A 27,555-nucleotide genomic window follows, 5' to 3' on the forward strand; every position below is an offset into this window, starting at 1 on the left:
TTATTATACAAACAAAATTGGTTATATATGTGCATGCAAATTTCAGTAGAGTCCCTATTTTAAAGGCCAATATGTGTGTGCATGTGTTTATTCAGCTATAACAGTTTATGTTATTCAAAAGAGTGTTACTTGTGTAGTTCAGTAGTGCAGAAGTAGGTCTATAATTTTTTGTTTAACATTAGTGTAAACTCTGTAAATGTAAGAAATTACATCTATAAATTTATGTAAAAGTAAGGTTTTAATATGTATATATATATATATATATATATATATATAATCATGCATGTACATATATATTTGGGCATGTGTATGTGTGTGCTCGTGTGCGTGCTTTATACGGACAGCTATTAACAGGTGCACATGTATATGGCCATACATGCGGATTGTAATATTTTATAGATGTTGGCCAAATATTATTAATGTACAGATAACGCTTGTATATCGACATTACTATAACATGATGAAGGTGGTAGTGTCAATCGGGATATAAGTGTAGTTCTAGGTAGTCCCGATTTGAACATCCCCTGAAGCCCAATAACGTGGTCTCGTTCGATTGAACGATGACTGGGTTGGTTTGAGATACCTATTTTTCTTGTCTCAACAGTGATTCGTAGGCAAAAAGCAAAAATAAGGAAACATATAATATAAAATCTCAAATATTCCTAATTATTCAACGCAAAGTCTCCAGGGTAGGCATACCTTGCGGACCGGATACGTGGCGCTAAGTCGGCCACTTTCTATCTTGCTTGCTGTTCGCTGAAAAAATATTAAATCAATTTAGTATCATTCATTTACAAGTTAATCACAAGTTCTTTAAGCGACAAATAACTGACTCTAAGCGAAAGCTCAGGTTTTTGTTTGGTAAATTTTGTTTACAGGAAATTATTATTTTAAAAATTATAATTAGAAGAAAAAGAAAAAAACATATATGCGATGTCTTTTTTCTTTACAAGCAGTTTGCTTAAACAATCAAACGGGAACTTATTTCGACAGCCGATTTCTCTTCTCCTTTTTATCGGTAGGTCAGTAAACCAGGGACGGTACCCAGTGCTGGAGTGAACAGTCCCGACACTTAAATTGCTTGAGGATTTATACTTTTCGACTGGCGAAAATCGCTTCTGCGCCTCCTTCTATAGCTAGGTAGCGGGTGAGATTTGGCAAGTCTGAGTTTCTCATTCAACCAATCCTCTATATATTACATAATACTCTGACTCGCCCTAATTGGATAATAGGTGGATTCACGTGCATATTAATAAGGTTATTTTCTCATCACAAGTTTTTCACACGTCCAAATCGGATAGCCTTGATCTCCAGCTGACATCGCTGAAAAAATAATACTATTCGACGCTCTGTAACTATTCTGTTAAAAAACAATATTATTATTAATGTTCCCGAATTTATTGTTTTCCTTCATTTATATTGAATTACTAATCAAATCGTTCTAACAAGCAAGGCCGCCTGCTGGTAGCCAGGATAGGTCACAAAAATAAAAGCTCAGTCAGCTCTCATTCGTCGCTCAATGAAGCTATTTTCGACCACAATAGCATAATCTTTATTACGTTCAAATTGAAGTTAATGGTATTGATATACGGACTCACCCATGCACAACATATGATTTGTTTTGAACAGTATAAAGATACTGAGAGATGTCAAATCTCAGTGCCATCGGCGTGGTGTGTGTGCATCGTGGTACACCCTCTTGACATTAAGTGCTCCGATTGTTGTCATCTGTATATTCTGTTCTTTTTTCCAATAGAAATACATTTTTTTCACCCAATTATGTGTCATTGGTTTTTAATAAGCCTTCCAGGTCACAAAAGGTGTCTAAACACAATCATAAGTATGCGTCCATATTTCATATGGAAGAAATATGTCTACAAAGAAAGCAACTGAAATCGATAATTATGATTCACCTACAAACTTGCACGTATTGATTAATAAACACTGTACTAGACGCTAGCCCAGGAAAGTATAATAAATCACATACACACATAATATAAATTTGCACACACACTTCACGAGTAGAAATAATTCATGAAAACCAATTACTTCAGAGACCCAAATTCACAAATTAATAAATTAATAAATTAATAAATTAATAAATTCACAAATTAATAAATTAATAAATTAATAAATTCACAAATTAATAAATTAATAAATGCCCCAACACAAAAAATCCATAGAAAGGCATCACCCACACATAAGCACTCACTTTACACAGAATATTTTTCTTAAAGGAAAGCCACCATACTTTGCGTTTACCAACTTAATAGTAAAAAAGGTAATGTAATACTAGGAATACAGGAAATACTAAAAACTACTAAAAATATGTCTAATAGCCCAATACGTTTAATTAGTATTAAAAATATGTCTTCAAAAAATGTGATAAAGATTTTATATTTTTAATAGTAGTATAAAATTATAGTATCAATGATTTATATCAATCTCTATTAATATAAACATGTTTTGCCTCTTTCTCGTTTTATGCATATTTTCTTCGTGTTACGACTATGCGCTCATCATAATGTTTGTAATGCCTCAATTTTTTTATTAAATCTTAAAATAGCAGATCCTTATTAGTAACTTTTAACAGGCTAATATTTTGCATCCTATAAAAAGACAGTATTTACAATGAAATGAGTTACATTGATTTTTAGGTTTTATTAACAAATATTCATTAAATTACCATAGAATCCAAAGTTTAATTAAAAACGTCGAAAAACAGTAGAAATTTAGGCTCCAGCAAATTATATTCTCGCAAGTAGAAGCGTTTAGTAGCTAGACAAACTTTTAAGTATAGAAAGCATTTTGTGTCGTATGGTTTCGCGCTAAGACAATGGACAAGCACATCTATTATTTTCGACAATGAAAGCACCATTTACGAAGACCTGAAGGCTAATAAATGATAAGGGTTTATAAATGTCAGATGATAGTTTTGTAATTTTTAATTAGGTAGATGACATAGAATTGTTATTATTTAGGAGAGCGGTGAGTGTTGTGCAAATAATTATTGCTGCTGTTCATTTTGCAGTTTTAAGAATTGTTCCAATGCACTTTGTGAGGAGTCCATTTTTTGTATGATGAATAAAATACTGAATTTACGGAAATAAGTAAAACTGTGTTAGGATTAACCAGTTTTTGTAGTTTAAGAGCAAATGGGGAAAAAGAAAACAGTAATTTGTTTCCTTCAATAACATTTCAAATGAACATTGATCATAGTTTTAAATTTCAAGCGAATAGCTTTTCCCATAGCAGAGAAAAATATACACCCATCCACCCATATATATATATATATATATATATATATATATATATATATATATATATATATATATATACTAAGAAATGTTCAATATCCCTTTAAATCACATATCTTTTCATAGCACAAAAACGTTGACTGAAATAAAAACAACGCGGAAACCGTATCCACTTTTTTGGAGCAAAAAAGAATGTTCGCTGACGCACTTATTTAATGATGCGAAAAAAATCGTATTTCTCTTTCTTTTGTATTAACAGTGACGCCAAGTGCCTTGACAGTGTCAAGTAATGAACGAAAAAATATATACAACTATTCTTACTTTCCACAAGGGGACAATAAAAAAGTTTTAGTCCACGTACTTCGCAAGTGCCTATTGTTCTCATTTCATCTGTGTTTTCTGAACACTTGTTTGGTTTAATTCAGCTTTCCCTCGTGAGTTCTTTTGAATACTAAGTGTATTTAAAACTCGAGTGACATATGTGAGTTCGAAATCTCACGTCACCACTGTAATAGCCCCGCTAGAGGGCTACAAAGAAAACCAGAACGCCAAAATAAAGAAACCACATGTATTGCGAATACTATAAAAGGTGGGTTATTCGTTGTAGCGGACGAACGACCTAAGTCATTTCACTGGATATCGACTAGTTTTTTGTTTCATACGGAGCAAAATGTGACACAAGGTCGTTTTTAATGCGGGAGATAACAAACTCCCGTTAAAAGGGGGCACTCCCCAAAATAAATTTGACTTACTATTGAAGAGTTCCCACTCCTTTGACTTATGACAATCAATTTGAGTGCAGCATCTAAGCAGACACCAAACTTCAACCACCAGTCCAGTACGAGTACTGGATATAGACTAGTTATTTATTTGTTTCTCAAGAAACAAAATGTGACACAAGGTTAGTTTTATGTGGGAGATAACCAGCTTCCCTCAAAAGGGTATTCTGCAAAAATAAAATTGCCCTAGTATAGAAGGGTTTATCCCTCCATTGATTGAGGACAGTTAATTTAAGTACAGCATCCAAGCATACCCCACACATCAATGACTAGCCCCGTACAAGTACCAGGTCTTGGTTAACACCTTACAACATAATATTTCGATATTATTGAGATTGGAATAGTCTATTCGTAGGTAAAATATGTTAATTTCGCCACAATAATTATGATTAGAAAAACTATTTTTTCATTGAAATGGAGTGGGAATAAAAATCACTTGTCAATAAAATGAAATTAATTATATTTACATTTGACGATTACTAATTCAATTATGTATAAGATCTATTGTTTACATTTCATTAAACTCTGATGTACCGGAGTGTTAAGAATGAATTATCTTTTTCTTTTTTACTGCATGAAACTAAATTAAATTAAATTAAATATGGCCGACGCCAAACACGATTTCACCTAGCAGGTGTAATTTAAAATAAATATTAATCGCTTTATAAGATTCATATGCATAGAAATAAGTAGATATCCACACATAAATTACTTTATATAAAACTGATTAATACTGAACGTCCTATAAATAATTGAAAGCTATTTGATGGACGTGTAATTTGTTAAAAACTGATGTAATCATTTTAATTTACAAAGTTAATATTTTTTACTTTCATTGGGAGTATGATGCCATGTATATAATTCTTGCTTAGTAGAAGTAAATTGTCGTCATATGTTGGTATCTAACATACATAAGTGTGTATGGTCTGTACAGATACACTATGTGCAATAGCCGAACAATCGGAAAAGTGCAATTTATCTGAGAGTCCTTAAGCAAACAAACAACTAGATAACAAGAATGTGGTAGACAGACGTATAAAAAGCGGTAGGTCTTTCCTTTGTAATTTGTAAATAATGACAAATGAGGTGCATAAAATAAAATGGTTTAAATAAATGTCAATCGAAAAACAAGATATATTTCCACATGTATTTTATTTAATTAAAATATATATGAACATTTTTAACTCAGAATAAGCATAATACATACCTACATACACACACACACCACACACACATATATACATATATATATATATATATATATATATATATATATATATATATATATATAGGGAGATAGGTAGATATAGATAGAAAGAGAGAAGGGGAGAGAGAAACAGATGTAGACAGGCAGACATAAAGGTATGCACAGATATATGTATGTTTGCAAATATGTTACTGTTTTATATATAAACTAATATTATTATGTACTTATATATTACGTAATTTTCCTTCGACATTTAATAGTTAGAGTTTGGTTGTATTAGATAAAAATACTAATGGCATGTTTGCAACTAGAAGCGTTGTGTTTGATTACCGTATAGATTTTTCATGTCTTACGGTCACAAATTCCTTTGTTGAATAACTATGCTATCACTTATAAAATAAACGTTAATTATGAATAAAATTTTATACACCATTCAATTAAATTGTTCAAGTTTCCACCGAGGAAAATATGCAACCAGTTACTTAAATAAAGTCTTAAATAAATTGAACGATTAATGTTTGACCTTGTAATGAACGCATGCAAAGAAGACGTCCTGAAACTTGGTGACAATTTGTAAACCCTATACTTTCCTACTTGGATCTGTCGTTTATTTAATTTATATACTAGTACAAGCAGTGTGTCGTCGTCGTCAGAAAGAACACCGATACTTTTTTTATGTATCAAACATACATAAAAATTAAAATGTATGTTTACTCATGAAGTTCTACACATTTGCGATGTAGTACACTTTGGAATTTTGTTATCTACATTGAAGAATTTTGTGGGTGAGACTTGTATTTGGAGTAACAATAGTTCTTTGAAAAATTGCATTTTTATTCAAGGTAAATGCATATTTGGATTTGTTGGATTTTAATTAACACTTTGCAATTTCATCATACGTTCGACTTTTTATTACATTTATTAAATTTTCAGTTTCTTCATAAATCCTTTATGTTATTTTGCATAGATTAAAATCCAATACATGAGACATCATGATTGTAAACGGCTTAAAGTCGCCTGACCTAGCATTTTTTAGAAGATCATAACGAAGTGAAAACCCAAATCCATCGCTTTATAAATAGAACTGACGTCTATTAAACGCATGAAAGTCGAGATAATAACAGAGTATGTTAAAACGGATGAAACAATAGCGAATTTATTAAAAATATCTGAATATTAAGTGATAGATTACTAATTCTTACGGTTCTTAAAATTGTGCGGGGAATTTAAGCCGTTTACCGCTGTAATAAGTCAGAATGAAACAGAAACGTGATTTTAATCCATGCAAAGTAACACAAAAGAGTAACGAACACACCTAAAAAAATAATGAGAGACAAATAAAGAATCTCCAAATATTGTGTTACTTATGTATACACACACACACATATATATATATGTATATATATGTATATATATATATATATATATATATATATATATACTCACACTGGTAGTAAATAAACCATTTATAAACACCTAATTTAGTAAAGATTTACTGAACTACAGTAGAACCCCGGGATACGGCATACTAATTGTAAAAAAATACGGTACATTTTATAATCCACATGTATATAATAAAAAAATTAAGACCGTAAGGCCCAAGAAAAACATCGTATTCCACAGCGTAACATGAAAAAAACTGCATGCTATATATATGTATAACAGGGTTTTACTGTACTTCCAATTCAACTAGGTTGTATTTGTTTTAGTCTTAAATTATGTGGTATGATGAGAATTGAATCTTTGAAAATCATGCGCTATATTAAAGTATTTTAGTATAAGCCTTACTGTTAAATATATATTGGATTACAACACTCGAATTCAAATTCAAGTCAAACCAAATGTAGTTATCTGCATTCTCAGTTGAACATGTCAGCATGCACGTAAACTGTTTGATCAAAAATAGCAGATGTGTCCAGAACAGATTTGCTTTTATTATACCGCCATGTAACGTTTACATAAAAATACGAAAACAACCAGACAAAGGTAAACAATGTAAATTTATTTCTAATTAAGTTATTTATATGGATACTTAATATTTCAAAGATAATATTTATAGTAACGTTTAAGGTACATAGAAAAACATTGAATACACGAGAAATTTCCAATTACTTTTTCGTAGGGGTGCTTTTGGCTTCAGTTGATAGAGATTATACAGAAGTAAGCTTTGCTTTCGTAAAAAGTTGCATCGCCTGAAGAGATCTCTCGTCACTAATATCTAGCTGATCGAAAGATGTTTATGACTGTATAGCAACATATTACTGCTTATGTAAAAACAAATAAAAAATATACCTTACCTTACTTCGTTATTGAGCTCTCTTATAAACCTCCTAAAACTTCGTTGGTTTCTTTACCTCGAGAAAAATACAAACCTCGGATTATATATATATATATATATATATATATATATATATATATATATATATATATATATATATATATATATATACAGTGCCGCTAAAAAATCCGCATCTGCCATTTTCATTTAAGTTAAATTGAATGCAACTGATTAAACAACCTATGCCTTATTTAATACGCCTTTTATTCCTCTATAATTTGACTTTTTATTGAAGTATTCTAGGGTTCATGTCCATTTGAAAATTATCTTCAAATCGAGAAAGCAGAAAGAAATTCCGCAACACAAATACAGCAAGAACACAATGAACTAGTTATAATTTAGTATCATAGCCCTTCTGCAATTTGGCAGTTTGCAAATTTTCGAGCATTCCCCTTAATTGGTTTGCGGCAATACTCCGGTGAAAGGGGGCCCCACTTCTCTTTAATTGTTGTCCAACTCCAAATTTGTTATCTAAATTCTTGTCCAGATTTGAAATGTTATCATTGCGAGCTGTTGTTTTATGTAATGCCATACGTTTTGATAGGATTCATGTACGGAGATTGTGCAGGCCAACTAAACCAGGAATGCCATGCTTTTCAGGGAACCTCTTGGCATTGCCAGCTGTGGTAATGGGTAGAATTATCCTGCATGCAATGAGATTATCGTCCAAATTCTTGCCAAAGTAGGGTAGAAAATGTTCGGTCAACATATTAATGTAATGGTCGAATTAACTCGACCTTGCATGCGAACTACAGCTCCCGGACCATTGGTACTAATTACGCCCCACACCAAAACTGAATATTAACCACCTTGTAGCGTTGAAACTTTGAAATTTAGGATTAAATTATTTGTACTTCTTTTGACGGAAGTACTGCCTACCATCATTGCCTAGCCTATTGAATTTGATTTCGTCGTTAAAAATCATATTCGATTCAAATGAAGAGTAATGATCTTTATTGCGTCTGACGAATCTAGACATCGATTTCCTTTGTTTATGGAAATCCTTGATTTGCAAAGAAACATACGTTAAACGTGCATATGCTTTCTCAAACGTAAAAACACACTTGTATGTTGGGATGATCTCTAGAAAGTATTTTTACTAGAAGTTTAAACTAATAAATATTATGATTGTATTATTACTATCAGCACTGCAATATTGTTTTAAAATACAAAATCAAATAAAGAAGAAAATTAAAATATAGTTTTTGGCATCAGAAAATAGGTACAAATTTTTACGATTTCGATACCGATTCCGATACACCAAAAAGTTACGATTTTTCAGATTCCTGATTACAGTCAATCTCCCCCCCATATATATATATATATATATATATATATATATATATATATATATATATATATATATATATATAAAATAACTACACAGATTGTTAAAATCATTACTAATTGCTTTTATGCTGTTTCCTTGCGGTTAGTGTATACTGTTAGACCGCGTTTCCTCCTTTTTGCAAGGATAGTTTGCCTTACGTCCTCAATAGTAACATTGTATACAGTTTTTCATGCCAGTGTGACGCTGGTTACGCGGGGCGGACCTCCTTGCATTTGAGGACTCGTATAAACCAACACGTTCCTTCTAAAATTAGACAGGGTAGAGCAGGATCTATGAATCTCCCTTGCTCTACAACTTTGGACTCTGCTATTGGCCAACATTTGGTTGATAATCCATGTTGTGCCAATCAGTATAAAATAGAGTGGTTTTAGGTACTGCATAGAGCGGACTCCAAAAATCATTTAAGAATTTTGGAGTCTGTCTCTATTACCTTTCGTAAACCGTCTTTATGCCGGCAGAAGGATACGGTGAAGGCGTTGAATCTCTCTGGGGAAATTTGATACCCCCCCTTTTTTTTTGTCCTTCCCTCGCGGTGCCATTTTAAACGCTTTTCACCAATAAATTTACTTTTAATCGTCTTTCTGGCACTTTTAGATCTTGTTTACTCGTTCCCCCCTTTTGCTCTTTATTTCGACATTATTTAATTTTTATACTATCGATTCTCTCCTGACGAGATGATAGTCGAAAGAGCTTTTGAGAGATTTCCGCCCCTTTTATTTAAATGTATATATATATATATATATATATATATGTACGCACACATATATATGTGTGTGTGTGTGTGTGGGTGTGTGGGTGTGTGGGTGTGTGTGTGTGAGTGTGTGTGGATGAAGCAATGTTTCATGGTAAACTACTTATGGTCTCTTAAAACTAAATATAAAGCAATGGTAATCTACTCATGGTAAACAACTTATGATCTCATAAAATCAATATATGAAGCAATGTTTCATAGTAAATAACTTATGATCTCTTAAACTACTATCTGGACTGCAGATTCGATTGTAAACGCGATAGAGCAAGTTAATATAGTGATTGCAGGTTATTAAGTGACTAAATTGTTCTCCAACAAATGATAACAGAATATAAAATCTAGTTAGTTTTTTTTATATAGTTTTAAAAGTTACAAAACATCCAAGATTATATATATATATATATATATATATATATACATATTCTAAGGTAAACTGTTACATTTAGTCGCTACAAACAGTCATTTGCTTCAGTCAATGAGATTTCATCAGACAAACCTCAACCATTCCATGCTAAAGAAAAAAAACGAAAAAGATGAGTTCTTAAAAAAAAAACACACAATTTGGAGCTTTATAAAAAAGATGGATAAAAATATAGAAGTACTTAAACCTTTTCAGAAAATCGTTCAAACATTCCCATAACCTATATAAAGAGCTGGATATTAAGACAATCTATATAATCATAAAACTCATATGGCATTGTAACGGGTGTTGTAACCCACATCCAGTTTGCAACTTCCGGTTGCGCATGCGTACATAAAAATAAACCCACCGTAAACAAATAAACACAATCGCTACTTTTGCATATTATTACTTGTGCACTTAAATATTACCGTTATTATTTAGAAATTATTATTTAACTTGGGAAGGGTGGGCATATTTTGCAACTATTTTGTATTACAACTATACTGTTCCAATTTCCTTACAAATAAATCAACTTTGACCCGTTGACAACCAGAATAATCAACTCGACATTAAAACGTATTGTTTACTGTGTACGTTTTCAGCCTCCTAATTGTTGTTTTTTTTTTCGCGTTTAAAGTTGTTAGAACCTGATAAGAAATCTCACTTAATTAAGCGAAAACAACAAAAGTTTTCTTAAAAACACTCAAATTGTACAAAAAATGTTGTAAATGAAAAGCATTGTCTTAATTAGTTTTATTGATCATATTAACATATAAATTAAATATTTGACCCAATGGGTCATGAATGTTCGTTTAAAATAAATGAAAAAGGTTGCATTTTATTTTCATTTTCTATTTAAAAGGCCATTCTTAACCTGGGGAGAGTGTTTTCTCTAACTATTCTGTATTTTAAACTAACAATTTCATTAAAAAAAAAACTATATAAAAATTTGAATTTAACTTTAAGTATTATGGTATCTGTGCAGTGCACATTTACCCATAAGTATGGTAAATCACTTATAAATCAATGGCTGTATTTAAAAAAAAAAAAAAAAAATACAAACAGAACGACTCATAGAAATCTATCGATATTCTTTTTTTCATTTAAATATACTTTCAGAGAATTTTTCCTATTATGTCACAAAAAATATTTTCCTTAGGTCACAAGTGTCACGCTCATACATTAATTCCATAGCTAATATAACATACTGACCCGACGGGTCACGAGTAGTCTAGCATAAATTTAAAATTACTAAAGTAGGGCATATTTCGCCAGAACAATAAGTACTGTTATTGGGTGGGGTTGATTTAAACTAAACATCGAGTTTTTATGAAGCGTTTCTGTTGATACGTTAATTTCTTGCGTGTCGGAAAAAGGTTATTATTTACTGATCGCGTGTCAGAAAAAGTTTAAGGTTTGGGAGGGGAGAAAAGTGTTTTAATAAAACTGAATACAGAAAAGTGTGATAGAGAGACAAGTTAATAACGAAATGAATATAACGAAAAGCTTGAAGGAAGCTTGAAATATGAGGAAATTATGAGTGTGGGGTAATAGAGAGAGATAAATAAAAAAGAGAAAGAAAAACTTGGAAGACAATCAATGTGATAAAAAATAAATCGCTATACGTTCATAGTCTCATATATATAGATTAACATCGAACCACATATATCTACCTACATAAATATACATATGTATATATATATATATATATGCATATTTATATATACATCTATATATATACATGCATACATTGACATACGTACATACACAAAAACATACGTACACAAATAATCACATGCATACACACACACACACACATATATATATATATATATATATATATATATATATATATATATATATATATATATATATATATATATGCATTGTAAGTAAATAATTTACAAATATGAAATATATAAAATGAAGTTATTAGATAATGGATTATATTTAAATTAACGATCAAAGATCGATATGGAGTTATTATGAGAATTTGAAAGTTCAATCGGGATATAAACGCACATACATATATACGAATATATAAATGCATGCGTGTAGTATTCTTCCTACTATTTTCCAAATTATTAAAGCATTAACCAATATTATTCCATTATTGTATGTGTTATATAAGGTGTGAGTTTATCACATTCTAATATTGATAGTTAGAAAAAGTAAATCATGCATGGGGTGAAATGGGTAAAGATGTATATGGGTAGCAGTAGATGAGTGTCTTTCAGCCATACGGAGCCTAATGTTTTACAATGCATAAAAATTGAGAGTATACACGTGCCATGGTTAGGTCATACATTCTTATATAAGATGTTACTTTTACTTGGGATTAACTAAGTTAACAGACATTAAAAATAAGATCGAGCCGGGTTCACAATCTATAATGTTACAATGGTAATTGAAAAACAGAAAACATCCTGAGAAATAATCCACAACCCAAGAAAATAACGAAGAAATGAAAAAACACTGAGGGAAGAAACAACATGTGTACGTAAGTGAATGGGTTTTGTCTTTGTAAAACTCTGCCAAAGAGATTCGGCACGTTTGAAACATTTTTTTTTACCATTTTGTCAAATTATTTGTTTTTACTTTTCTCTCGTTTTGTGTGGATATATTTTAATTTTTGTTGCTTCGTAAAAATGTTAGGAAGCAACGGGCTTTCGAGTAAAACAGAGACGGAAAGAGAGAGAGAGAGAGAGAGAGAGAGAGAGAGAGTAAGACTGTCGTGGGAATAGTAGTAGAAATAATTTAGAGAGGAGGGTGTCATGTATTTGCCCCCCGACAAGGGAAAAGAAAAGAGAGAAGGGCAGAAGAATCATCCGATAAAAACAAGAAATAGAGGGAAAGACCACCGTAATTGTGGAAAGAAGCGGGCGTTTAATAGTGGGTATTTTACGTTGGCAAAACTGAAACTTAAATGAGGGAGAAATGGAAAAAGATAGATTGTTTAAAATGGCTTGAACTACGATACAAGTTGCTCTCAGCAAAAAGAATAGAAGGAATCGATTAAGAAATAGTCCATTACTTGCTGAGCACAGGAGTGTGTTTGCTGGGAGCGATATTCAGTGATTTAAGGAATCTCCTCATGTCCTTGACTGTTGTCTAAGTGATGCATCATGTGTTGGTGGAAAGTTAAGGTGCATTGAACGGAATGGTAGGTAAAGTGCAGTAAGTCATTTTGATTTGACTTGATAGAGAATCTAGTGAAACACGAACATAAATTTGTTGTAAAGTGTCGGAAAAAAGAGGCATGTGGGAATTCAGCTATTAGATAAGGATGTAACACAGTAAAACCTTGTGGGTGGGGACTGTGCCCTCCACCTGGAACTAGATGTGTGATCGGTTTACGACCCAATGAAAGACGGATAATAATTGAGAACAAGGTGTTTAAAAACAAAGAGTAGAGATGTGCGAGGTGCATCGTGTATAAATGCGTAGGATTCTGTAAGAAAATTTATTATTTGGAGACTATTATTGGAAAGGAATAAAAGTTAACCTATTTGGTGATTGTGATAGAGGTTATCTAGGATGAGTCGGGAATGTTAAGGGTTGATGTTGAGATTTTATGATTAAGGATGGTCGAAGATATATGAGGCGGGATACATAAAAATAGGAAAGGCAAGCCAATGATGTGTAATAAGGAGGACAAAGAAGCCCCCTTTCACTTAAAAAAAGTAGATATATTATTTTCATACTAAAAATGCCGGCGACAATGCATTTACTGATCCGCACTATTTTTTACATCGTATTTCCAAGTTTAATTAAAATTGCATATGTTGTTTTATTCAATTGTAAGGTTAACGTACAGAAAAGGTAAAAAACGCCTTCCCATTCCCATGTTAAGAATGGATTTTTAAATAATAATGCTATTATTTCAGTACAGATCAATAAGTGCATGAGTACCAAAATGTCATTTGTTGCTGTAGAAACTTTCTACACCTTTCATGTCTCTCTAAGGACATTGTTTCATTGTAAAAAAGTTGACACTCAACGTGAGAAAAGAGACGCATGGGTTCTTTATGTTGCAATAAAGACTACTTAAGTTCGCCTTTTTAAAATTCGGAATTGAATTTTTCAAAAGAAAGAGAATCGGCCCAGTTTTTTGTATTATTTCTTGTATTACTTTCACCCATCAAAGTGAACGAGAGATATAGTGATTGCTATTGAAATATATAATTATAAATCTAAGTATAAAACTTTGGCTAATAATTATTCATTTTATAGCTAAGCTATACGATAAGGCTATACGCTAATGCATACATAGCAATAGAAAGATATATATGTTTAGCGTGTATCGATTTTTAAAAGTTAAGGACCGAAATCTAAACCTCCCTCCAAAGGTACGTGCACTGTATGTGGTTTTCTAGTGAAAAAGAGCAATTGCTTAGTTTTCAGAGAGATGATTGTAACTTACTGAATACAGAATAAAATAAACTTAGAGTTTTGGGTAGAGTTTACGACTATACGAATTTGGGATACTGGTTATCATACAAAACAAACACAGTCAGTTGTCTTGGAGGTAAATTAGCAATTGCGCATAATAAAATATACCTAACATCATTGCAGCGCCATTTTCTCAGTTTGGAGAAAAATAATAAGTGGGAAGTCGTGATTCTTTGTTCTAGTTAGGAAATAATACCAGCCACAAGGGGTCTCAATCAAGTCCCTAATATTTTAATGGGGCGCCGGACTAATAAGACAAGGAATAAGTGTGGTACTTGGGCGATAGTCAGAGCTTATATTCTCCTTTTCCATATTAGTTTACAATTTGTAGAATTTGGTGGTGTCACGAGCTCTGGGAGAGTTGTCAACTATGACCGAGGAGGTTTCCTTCCTAGTATTTCAGCGCAAAGACAGATCAAATACATAGGTTTTATAACCTGGCCAACTCAAATCCACAATAAGTAACGAGACAAAATCTTCAGATCGATCGCTCGAAAAGAGGTAGTCGTGTGCCGGGGGTTAATGCCAGTTTTTTTAGCGCTCTTCCATGGCTGAAAAAGATATTAAGTATCATACTTAATCAATATCTTGCCCTCATCAAAATGAATAAGCATAAAACATTTAGAAAGTTCCCTATTATTATTGGTAGAAGTGAGACTATCGATTGGTGAAAAAGACTAATCAAGTTTTTAGGAGTTTGTATAAAAAAAGATAAAGAAAATGTTGTTAAAACATGCCTGAAAAATGTAGATTAATAATATAATTGCATCAAAAATGTTACATTTAAGGTTTTATATGAAACTAGCTTTGGTGCCCGGCATTGCCCGAATGTTTTGATGTGTGTGCTGAGCAAAAAAATAAAGTGGTAGTAGGCAGGCAGGCTCGAACCCGTACCGCGAAGGAGGAAAAGAACCTGAAAAAAAAGAGTATAGTGAGTTGGTAATTAACTTTTGCCAGGGTGGAGAATATTGGCACAAAGTCGAAATAAAGAAAATACATCAAAGAAGATAGAGAGAGAAGTGGGACCGTACGCGCTAACTATTAGGCCAAAGAGGATAGTGAATTCACCGACTTAGTAATTAACTTAAGAATAATAGGAATGGCTACAATGCACGCTGCTTTAAAATCTGGCCGGGGCAAAATATCGTTCTCGCTTTCTGTCGTGGTATTTATTTGCTTTCCCACGAAAACAAACTAGACACAAGTTCGTTTGTAATGTGGGGGGAAATCAGCTTACACCCAAAAAGAAGGCACAGAGTACAAAATGGACTTCGTGGCTTCGTGGGAGATGCTCTTTTCTCTTCCCTGCATCCTTTATCCCACATAAGAGACGTTGCGAGCTGTCTTTGTTTTATCGTTAGTTTCATGGTAAGTGCTCGTCTGAGCTCTGATCTCTGGTCCTCCCATGCCAATTTTTCATGATAAACACCCGTCTAGCTGAAGCTACTGTCAATAATTTTCCCACTCTTTATCTGTGCCTACATCAAAACGTACATTCCATGAACAAAATATCTTTCTTAGAAGTGCACACCTGTAGAACTCTATTTCGTTTGCTTGTTTCCCTCCTGACTACGACTTGAATGTGTTCAAGTCCAACATAAACAAATTCATGATGAACTGCTCCCTTAAGTAAGCCACTTTATCAAATCTCCAATAATAACGATTACTACGATACTATTCCATTGATTACTGTAATGCAATACCCTTATCCCCGAGTGGCTTCAGGGTCTTGATAAGAGGTGGCGACCAAGTAAAACAAAAACGAAAAACTTTGGCAACATCTATAAAAAGGTAGTAATTGTTTCAGTATAATGTGTTTCCCCTACATTACCAAAGGACTATCAACTTAAGTGACGAATCCGAAATTTCGGCGCGAAGGACAAGCTTCCAGTTTTAGTTTGAATAGTTTTGCTTTATTATACAAAAAAAAAAAACACTCTAAATGACGGCACGGTTGAAATTTTGTTAAACTCGATCAAAAAAAAAAAATGAAAGCTACAGTATCCGTTTGCGAATATGAGATATTACGTTCTGGGAAGTATGCGAAAACTTCTCGTAGAATCTAATCGACGCGAAGAAACCCGGTGCAAAATGCCTCTGGTGTACCCACACAAACGCTTGCGCCCATTTTGCCTTTTATATATGTAGATGAAAAGATACAAATTTACTTATCTTAAATTCCACGTCTCATAGACATGTGATCATCCTTGCTGTTTGCGTTAAAACAGCGCTAGTGACGCTAACCTACTCGGAAAGAACATTGGAGGGGGCTCACTTAGGCTTTAGATGTTCTTTTGGGTCGAACAGTAAAAAGTGTTTTCTTTTCTCCTTTAGAGAAAGAAGAAAGAAAAGCCATGTCAATTTTTATTTATTTTTTAAATATGATGCTGAATGCTGAAAAATTTAACGTCTTCAAATTTTGATTATAAATGACATAACCAAGCATAAAAATAAAATAAAGCTTCTGGGTAGAGATGGGAGGCTGAGAAAGAGTTTTAGAATAAATACATAGTATGAAGTGAGGAAAATGAAAGCAGAACTATTTAGAGATCAGGTAATAGAGTAAAGCATAGGCGCTTTTTCGTTCACAAGAAATAAGCACATTAAGCGACGAGTAGCAAATTACGAATTCTCTTATTTCAAACGGACGTATTCATATGTGAAATAATCATTTTAAATGAATATATATATATATACATATATATATATATATACATATATATATATATATATATATATATATATATATATATATATATCCTAATGCAAAAGCAACGAAATCGTGATCTATTGTATTGGTGGAAAGAGTTATAATCTAATGAAGTTTTTCCCTCTCCTAAATAAGTATAACATATTAACGGGGGTTATAGGTAGATTTTATACTATCAATTAGCATGGTAAAAAAAGACTATCAAATCTTTTAGAAGTTTGTTTTAAATAATAAGTGAAAAAAGGTGGTTAAAATATATGTGAAAAATGTAGAAAAATAAGATAAATGCACACAAAAATGTTAAATTTAATATAAGGATTTATATGAAATAAATGGGTAAAGATTTACTTAAATTCCTCGTCTTATAGACATGTGACCACCCTTGCTGCTTGCGTTTAAATATGCCGCTCTAAGGGCAAAGGTCATATTGCCTACTACACTTTTCGGGTCATAACCAATAAGCCTTCATTTGTATGAACTCTGAGCAATAGTCTCTAATGGTTTTAACTAATAAAATTGCTAAGTACGTAATATATATATATATATATATATATATATATATATCGTGTATATTTAGACAGCAATTGTTCATTTAAAAACATCTTAAAGATGAAATAAAGCATTTGTTTAGTTATATCTGTTATTTCAGTTTTTCTGATGATGTTTGTGTATAGAATAAAGGTATTTATAAATGTTCCACAATTAGATTTGCCCCTTGAAAACCTGTCGCGATGTTGTTGCATTTTGTCTTTCGTCAAGCCATCGTCAGGAAATTGTAAGGTTTGGTTGTGCTTACAAGGCAATTGCTGGAAGCATTAGCAGTTGAAAAACGGTTAATGACTGCGTGGCCGTTTGTACCTCACCGCCACACATGCTTAAAGCCATCAGATCTAAACAAATTAAATTTTGTCTCATCAGACCATAGGGCATTGTTCTAGTAATCTATGGGCTTTGTTGACATGTCTTTGCAAAATGTTTGCGCCCTTTCTTGTGCACTGCCTTAAAAAAACATCCTCCTGTGATGATAGCCATGCACACCAATTTGAGGAGTACAAAGATTATTGTGTCATGCCTACACTCAAGCATGGTGGTGGAAATGCCATGAGCTGGGACTACATGAGTGCTGCACATATTGGAGATTACTGCAGGTATTGAAAGGACATATGAACTCCAACGTGTGCTGCCAACTACTGCTGTAAAGCTTGACCTCCTCCCTCCCGAAACTGATCGAAGAGCAGTGTTCCAGCATGATGATGCCCCAAAACACACATCCAAGACAACCACTGCTTTGCTGAAGCGGCTGAAGCTAAAGGTGATGGACTGTCCCAGCATGTCTCCAGAACATTTTTGGGGCTTGTGTGTGTGTGTTTGTTTGTGTGTTCTGTGTCTGGGCTATGGATATGAAAGAAGGAAATAACATTTTAGACAAAGGTTTTGTTCACTATATAATATAAAAAGTCACATTTTGTGAGTGAGTCCTTTTCTCAGAGACTTCCAAACAACTGTGTCCGCCTTTTGCAAATTTCACACAGACCGACTTTATATCTGGCAGTATTCTTAGATATGTTTTGCACATAATTTCATGTGATAAGTACCGAAAATCGAAATAAAATCTATCTTAAAACTAGCTTTTACTACTTATAGATAAAATGAATTCTTTTCACAGGGTAAAGAAAGGTAATAAAATTGTACCAAATTATTTCTTCTTACAAAAAGGAATCATTATAATCTGAAATTATGGCTTAGTAGTAGAATATTGGACTACATATCGAATGGTTTCCTCTTCACGCCCGTGAGTATCTCACCATTTTATTTTAGTTTTCAATATTAATGAGTTCAATTTAAGATAAAAGAAGAGGGATCATTTAAAATGGCAGTCGATCATTTCTTCGCTTGCTTATTTTAAAATTAAACATTAATCAGCCGTGACATTTCTGGGTCATTCACTGTCAAGGTCAACTATTAGCTGATTTGGTATTATAAATAATCTAAAACAGAATTTGCTGACGACATTATCATTAATATTTTTACATAATTTTTTTTTCACGAATTAGTACACCAGGCAATTTAATCCTCGTAATATATAATAGTCAATAGAGGATGGATTATATAATAATTCATACGCAATTTTATAAATTAAAATAGCATGCTTAAGCGTATTGTACAAGCGAACAACGCTGAACTGCCAGATAGTGTTTACTCTATGCAATGGCAGACCAATGTTGCAACAGAAGAGTAGATATCTATGAACAAAACTAGGATTTTTAAAGACAAATATTTAGTAAGAATATTAGTAAAGTTGGTGTCTGATTCTAATTATAGATATTTTCATACTTTTGTCTTTTTATGATGCTGTCATACTATTCCACTATACACTGTATATTAAATATTTAATACATATATATATATATATATATATATATATATATATATATATGTGTGTATAAGAATGACTAAGTTTAACTAATTCTGACAGCAATTAAACTTACTCTCAAATTCATTGATGAAGTCGCTACATATAATACTGCGAATGTGTTTATCAACGTAATGAATTAACCAGCCAATTATTGTTATTATTGTCGTTTTATTATTATTTGCTCACAAAAGGCTTTCACACAGGTTATAAAGGATTTCTCCTTGAAAGGAGACTGTGTTTTTTTCGGGAAGCTGAGTGACAACAAGTCACCCCAGTCTTCCATCTCTTCCGATAACATGTGCAAATAGATTTACATTATCGCAACAGTTGCTTACCATGGATTTCTCGCTGGCAACAACCATTGATCTCCACTGGAATTTGAGTGGCCAAAAGGGTCCCCAAGGTTCCAGTTCTCCTCGCACTTGTCTATCGGAGGTCCGGTCAGTGATCTCTCCTGGGTCTTCTCATCCCTCTTGACTCTTTTCGGCTATTTGGCATCATTCTTTTGTGCATCTGGTACGCACGTGTGGAACATTTCTATTAGTCCCTGCATTATTATTATTATTATTATTATTATTATTATTATTATTATTATTATTATTATTATTATTATTATAATATCAGTATAAGTCCTCACACAGGTCAACATCATAAATGACTCAATGGAAAAAACGGTATAATCTACAACATTTCACATTCCTTCATGTTAAGTTTTATAACTCCACGTCTCCACGTGGATAAGTTTATCTGTTTGTACCGCAATATCTCAAAGAATTTCGTGGTTTTCTTTTCCAATACTCTCCCTGGTTTATGCTTGTACCATTTGTCTGTATGTTCGAAGTTTATTCACTTGCAAAACTCCTAGTGTACTACATTCTCCACGTATTGTAGCATTAACTTTATAGTCCTTTATTATTAACCGGCGTTGACTCAATGGCAAACAGTTTATCGTCTAATTTATGTAAGGATATCCTAGTGCTAGTGACAACTGAGTTATAACTGCTGTAAAGTGAATGAATATGTCTGAAATTTCTCAGTTACATTGAAGACAATACGAGGTTCACACGAAACCCACAAATATGCAACGGTGCTATCATTTCGCACGGGCAATTCTGGTTCACCGATGAAGTAATTTTTTCACGAGGAGGTGTCTATATCTAATAATGATGAATATCGATTTCTTAGCATTTTTTTTACGCCGGACTATCAAGACACAACAGTTTTCTTTTAAACGAATACAGATACTTTTGTACTATTGGTATTTTTAAAGATAATTCCCTATTCGTATTTTCTATCAAAGGAAAATGGTATTTTTAGGACTATTAATTATGAAAAGACGAAAATAATATAAGAAAAGAAGTTTGATATACATTATATTGCTGGTGCTTGGGCTGAGGAGACTGGTTCCAAATAAAATGAATAAGTAAGAATAGCAACATGGGAAGCATTGCAACATATTTCATTCTCTTCTTTTCTCTCTCACTTATGTCTCTATTACTTACGACATACACGTCGTATATGTGCGTATAAGTGAGTATATGTGTGTATATTGGTGTGCGTGTTTATATATATATATATATATATATATGTGTGTGTGTGTGTGTGTGTGTGTGTGTGTGTGTGTGTGTTGTATTTTTTATTACCATTTTATCTGTTTGGTTACATATCTTTCGGATGTTGGGGCATGCTTATGATCCAACAGCCTCGTCAGATCTCTGACGAGGCTGTTGGATCGTAAACATGGTCCAACATCCGAAAGATATGTAACCAAGCAGATAAAACGGTAATAAAAAAATAAAACACATATTTGCTCTGCAATAGTATTGAGCACTTTCTTCGGGTTTTTACTAATTACCAGTTTTACAAACTATATATATATATATGTATATATATATATATATATATATATATATATATACATATATTCGGAATATTTTATGTAGATTTATGGTAACGAATGATGAACGATCAATATATGTACGGTTACATACAAATATATACATATATATATATATATATATATATATATATATGTGTGTGTGTGTGTCGGTATGTACATATATATATAATTAAATGTGGGTGGGGGTGTATGCGTAGGCAAATATAGTGCGGTTTTATATTTTCATGTACAAGAATATTGTCTATCAAAGTAGGTGAAGCAGAGAGTTTAGGAATGTGGTTCGCAGGCTTAACGAGTGTGTATGTTAGCTATGTTTTAAAATATAGGTGAAAGCCTTTTATGGAGATTCAGTTATTTTTGAAATGTTATCGATATTTATTGCTAAATATTTTAATCTTAATTTCTGTGGAGCATTTTATAGCGTGTTCAATTTAATAATATAAATTGTGTACAATTGTTCAAAAGCCCTAATTACTTATATATTATTAAGTAAATCAAACTATAACAATTTATTTACTTTCATTTTAATTATTCTTCCTTTTTAAATACAGGCTACATAGAAATAGCCTGCTACTTTCACAATAAAATGCAACAAGATATATATATATATATATATATATATATATATATATATATATAACCTTTAAACTTTAGATGCAATAAAAAACAAATTAAAGCCAATATTATTTTTAATATTAAGTAGACTACATATGTTATGTATGTATACATATATATACAAAAACAATAGATATATATATATGTACATGTATATATATATGTATATATATATTAATATAATTATATATGTATTAGTGATGGGACGATTCCAAAAAATTTTCCCGATTCCGATTCAATTACCAATTCCGTTCTAAATTCCCGATTTCGATGCCGATTCCTTTAAAATTTATAAATATTTAATGATGTGTTGTTTCTTTTTTTTGTTTTTGTAAAGTGTAAAATTTTAAGTTATTACATAAGCCCCGCATAATTTCCCCCTATATTTTTTTCTCAAATGCTTGAATGTAGAATTGTATTCTATCCGTGCTTTCGAAAAGCATGCAAAAAATAAATGAAGAGATAGAGACGGTAACAAATAACGCGATTCAATATAGCGAAAAACGCGCTGCAACATATGTAATTTGGCTATATATATATATATATATATATATATATATATATATATATATATATATATATATATATCAGTGAATTCAGAAATATATATATATATATAAAAGCGAAAATGTGTGTATATACGTACGTGTCTTCGCTTTTTGTGTATGTCTGTAAAAGGCTTTTTTCGCTGGACTTTTCGGTCGGCTAATTCCTCCTTAAAACTTTTTCTATCACGTCTAAATGATAATATATATATGAATTACGAACGGGGGTCGCGTGTCTATTTAATTTGCCCGACTTTCACGCGTAATTTTTTCCAGATTTTTAGAGCGTCCCGTGTATCTTTCGCTTTTCAGTATAAAACAAGCGAAAACTGACTTGCAGCCGCATCATGTTTCAAGATCAAACATCACGCGACTTAAGGTTTTCGCACCTGTTAATTTCATTTTATAAACGTTAAATTTAGTGTTTTTTTATTTCTCCTCTCTCGTGGCCGAGATGGCTAGGTCCCAGTTTGTTTTTTTCCATTTCGTTTCCATCTCCACGTCAATGGTTCGGGGGTCAAGCCTACTTCCTACTAAAACTCTTTTTTTTTTCTTTTTCACCTCTAAACACCTGGCCTACGTTTTTTTTTTTTAAACAGGGTGGTTTTTATCACTCCCCCCTAACACATACACCTACAAGCCCCTGGGCTAGGCTTGCTACCCCCCGCTAGTCATACATAAAAGTAACATATGTGAGAAAACGATATTGTTTTTCCACCAACCTAATAGTAGGAGCGTTAGGAACGATTCTGAAAAACTTTGGAAATCGAATGGGATAGATTGTAATCAGACGGATGGCAGAGAAGATACAACGAATATCAACAATGGAAACTGCATAAATATTTAGGAAAACCTTGGATGTGGAGACTAAAACTACACATAAAATACATACAAACTGGAAACAGAAACGGCTACCGATACAAAAATCAAAATAATATCGCATGGAATCATAAAACCTGAAATGATATAATTGTAAGATACTACCCCCCCTCATTTTGTGTGAGTGTCAGTATAAACGGGCACAACACCAAATAAGGTGGCTGGAAAGACCGGGGAGAGAAAGCACTATCCAGACTTCCGCTGGGGTGGTGCAAATAGGAATTGGACCTTCGGGAGACTTATTGCCATCCAAATTCCAGCGAAGACTAATTTTCGCCGCCAACGAGAAATCAATGGTAAGCGGCTATTGTGATAACGCAAATTCTTTTGCAAAGATTTTCTAAAGAGATGGAAAGTACTGGAAATCTAGGAGACGTGCCACTCAGACTCCAGAGAGCACCACATGTTTTTCTGAAAGAGCAATATTTGATGATGGCTTGTGTGAGAACTCCTAGTAAGTAAATACTACTACTACTACTACTACTACTACTACTACTAATAATAATAATAATAACATTATTATAATATTATCAAATGTGTGTATTAAGATATTAATTTACCATTAGCAAATCCCCCAAAATTGGATTCTACTTTTTTAAAGTGATTTCCATTTTTTTAAAAGTTATTACTTTAAAAACTTTAAACAAAACATCGCGACTTGTTTTATTTTTCGTCGATTCGCAATTATAGCATTTTGTTGTGAAATTAATAAAGTTTCCATTAGAATTCTGCAACATATGTTAATCCATCAGAAAATAAAAATGTGATTCTTCCTTTTTCAGGCCATTACGTGTAAACGGCCTGAAAAAAAGAAAGAAAGAAAACAACAAAAGTCAGTTTTGCATATAAAGTTAACGGAAAAGTATCGCTCTTTCCGACCAGATAGAGTGGTCAGTTCTGTTCGTCTTAAAATCTTTATCATGTTAATGTTCCTGATCACAATTTTGTATTCAATATGCCATTGCGAATAGTCATATAAAATACGTTTTTTATAGTACTAACTCTAAGGTTGTGTGGTAATGCGAAAATAAAACGATTATGAGTGGTTTTATGACATAGTCGGCCAGACATAAGATTAGTGGTAAAAAATTAGGTTTACTGGCCTAAAAATTCAAATGGCCCGGAAAAGGGGGTCATTTTACGCTAAATTGATATGTGCAACTTAACCCACTCTAAATTCTACAATAATTATTTGTTTTCTATTTCATTGTGTTCGCACATAATGGCTTAAAAAGTAGAATCTTATTGAGGAAATGCTTTAAAATGTACGTATAATTTCTTTGAATTTAATTTAATAAATCTCTAACGTTCCTACTTTTACTAATTTTATTCCAAGTTTTGATCAACTCATGGGATGTTTATGTGATTTTCACGTTTGGCAAAATAAATAAATGCAATAAAACAGTATTATTTCAAAAATACTCATTCCAGACAACACGAGACCAGGACAGCGTAAGAAAAATAAAAAAATATAACTTGTCCTGAGCAGCTTAACCCTTTTAATTTAACTATGAAGGCTAAGGGGTAACGTATAGACTTTTATCACCAAGGTGCTTAAAATAGGTTTAAGTATTTCAAAAGGTCCCTTAAGGCAATAAATATAAGTAAACTCTTGATTATTAACTTTATTTGTCATAATTTACCAATAAAGTAATAAAATTGGGCCCAGAAACCCCGGTTGCGTGCCCCTTATTTTCATGTTATAAATAACTATTTTTCTCGTAAATGAATAAAAACATGTTTGCTTCTTTTTAATTTCCAGGAAGAAAATAAGTAAAAGAATCGTTTCTGAATCGAAAATGACGCTCACATTTTTCCCGATTTCGACACCGATTCTGTACTTCCAAAAGTTCCGATTTTTTTCCGATTCCGAGTAATCGTCCCAACACTAATATGAATATACATAGATGTGTGTATGTGTGTGTGTAATGTGTTTATATATTTGGCCGTAGAATATCCATTCCTTTACAAAGTAGTCGTCATACAAGAATGTTGAACTTTAAGGATTAAAATGTTGGCTAAGTTTTATTTTAGTAAAAAGTTTAATGTGGAGAAATACATATATATAATTACATATATTTGTATTATATATATTCGTAGTATATATATACACATATATATATATATATATATATATATATATATATATATATATATATATATATATATATATATATATATATACTACGTAATTACGTTCCAGCAATTAAACGCCATTGGAACCTCGTAAATAATAATAAAAATAAATTCTTGTAATTCGTATATAAGGAATAAAGACATTAAATTAAACACATCATTTTTACAAATATTTTGACAGATCTGGTCAACTTGTCAATCATGTATTTTAATTAAAATGATCAAAATTTGAATGCATTGGAAAAGCCATAATTGGTAAAATTACTCATAGGAAAGTTCAACGGTCGATCATTGTTTGACGTATTGCATGATTGTTACTTGGTTTTTAACGTTTCCTATTTGCTGTTATTTCATTTATTTTCTTTATGTTTTATAATTAACTATAATAAAAATGAAAGTGCCATTATTTTTATTACGAATAAACAGAGCACAAGCTTGAATAATTTTATTTTGCGTTTCTCGACTTGTTGAATATCTAATATACACCCATGTTTATATCCATTATTCCAATATTGTTCAACAGTCATTTCCTTATTTAGTTGGTTACGGTAGTTATACGGCGACTACCCTCTCACGTCATAGTACAGAATCTAGTGCAATATTACAAGATTAAAAAAAATATACTCACACCTACTCCGATATTACTGAAATCTTTGTCTGCAACACAAATTGATACACTACGAATTAAGCATCAAGAATTTAAAATACTTGAAGCTACATACATTAAAACAACAACTCACTCTGAATAAAATCGTACTCTAATCCAGCCAAAACGCTAAATTGCATGTCGTACCCGCCCCACCTCCTACTAATATATATATATATATATATATATATATATATATATATATATATATATATATATATATATATATAAACCTACCAATGGTATTCACACAGCTACACTATATATGTTTTCTTCGAAAGACGAAAAGCAACACCGCGATCAACTTCGGACTACACACGGAACTTTATACATATTTCTTTCGGACACACACTGAAAAGATTATCAGTAAATTTAAAAAAAATAGAACAGTTCTTATGAAACCTTAGCTCACATTATCAACGTTAATTTAAATAAAATTATGCTGCCAAAATCTAAATAGTTCTTTGAAATGTATTCAATAGAACGTTTATTTAATGGCTCGTTTTCGAACCTTATGCTAATCTGAATTATTTGGATTTTCATGATGTGTTGCCTAAATTATAAACATTTCTAAACGTGTAACACACCAGAGAAACTTCACTTTTCGTCATGTTTATTACTTATGTTTAATACTTATTTTTAAATGTTCTAAAAATTAGATTTATCTAAAAAAATTTCACATATGCCTTACTTATTTTTGGATTAGTTGAATGTAAAACAAAATAAATGTAATGCAATATTAGTCACCAGTGTAACTTGCATCAGTGTTTTAACATTATAAGTAATTGGTATATTTAAGTGTGCACATAGTTAATTAAATATATATATATATACATATATATGTGTGTGTATATATATATATATATATATATATATATATATATATATATATATATATAAAGCTAATTCCACTTATAGTTTACGCACACACTTCCTTAATTAACTAAATAGCTTAGGTGATTTTATATAAGAGATATTGACTATTTCTGCCATTAAATGTTTATCTTACTGCAATTACTAACCAATTGTACTTAGTTGTAAAGTAAATGTAAGTTCTTGCATACTAAATTGATTTAAGTGGGAAATTTTTGGACTAGCCAGCTCAAAATTCTTTTAGATCATAAAAACTATCCTCAAGCAGAAATGACTTCTACTGCTTCTATTTGACGG

Source organism: Euprymna scolopes, chromosome 32, assembly GCF_053919585.1.
Source record: "Euprymna scolopes isolate OS-2025 chromosome 32, ASM5391958v1, whole genome shotgun sequence".
Classification (NCBI taxonomy): domain Eukaryota; kingdom Metazoa; phylum Mollusca; class Cephalopoda; order Sepiida; family Sepiolidae; genus Euprymna; species Euprymna scolopes.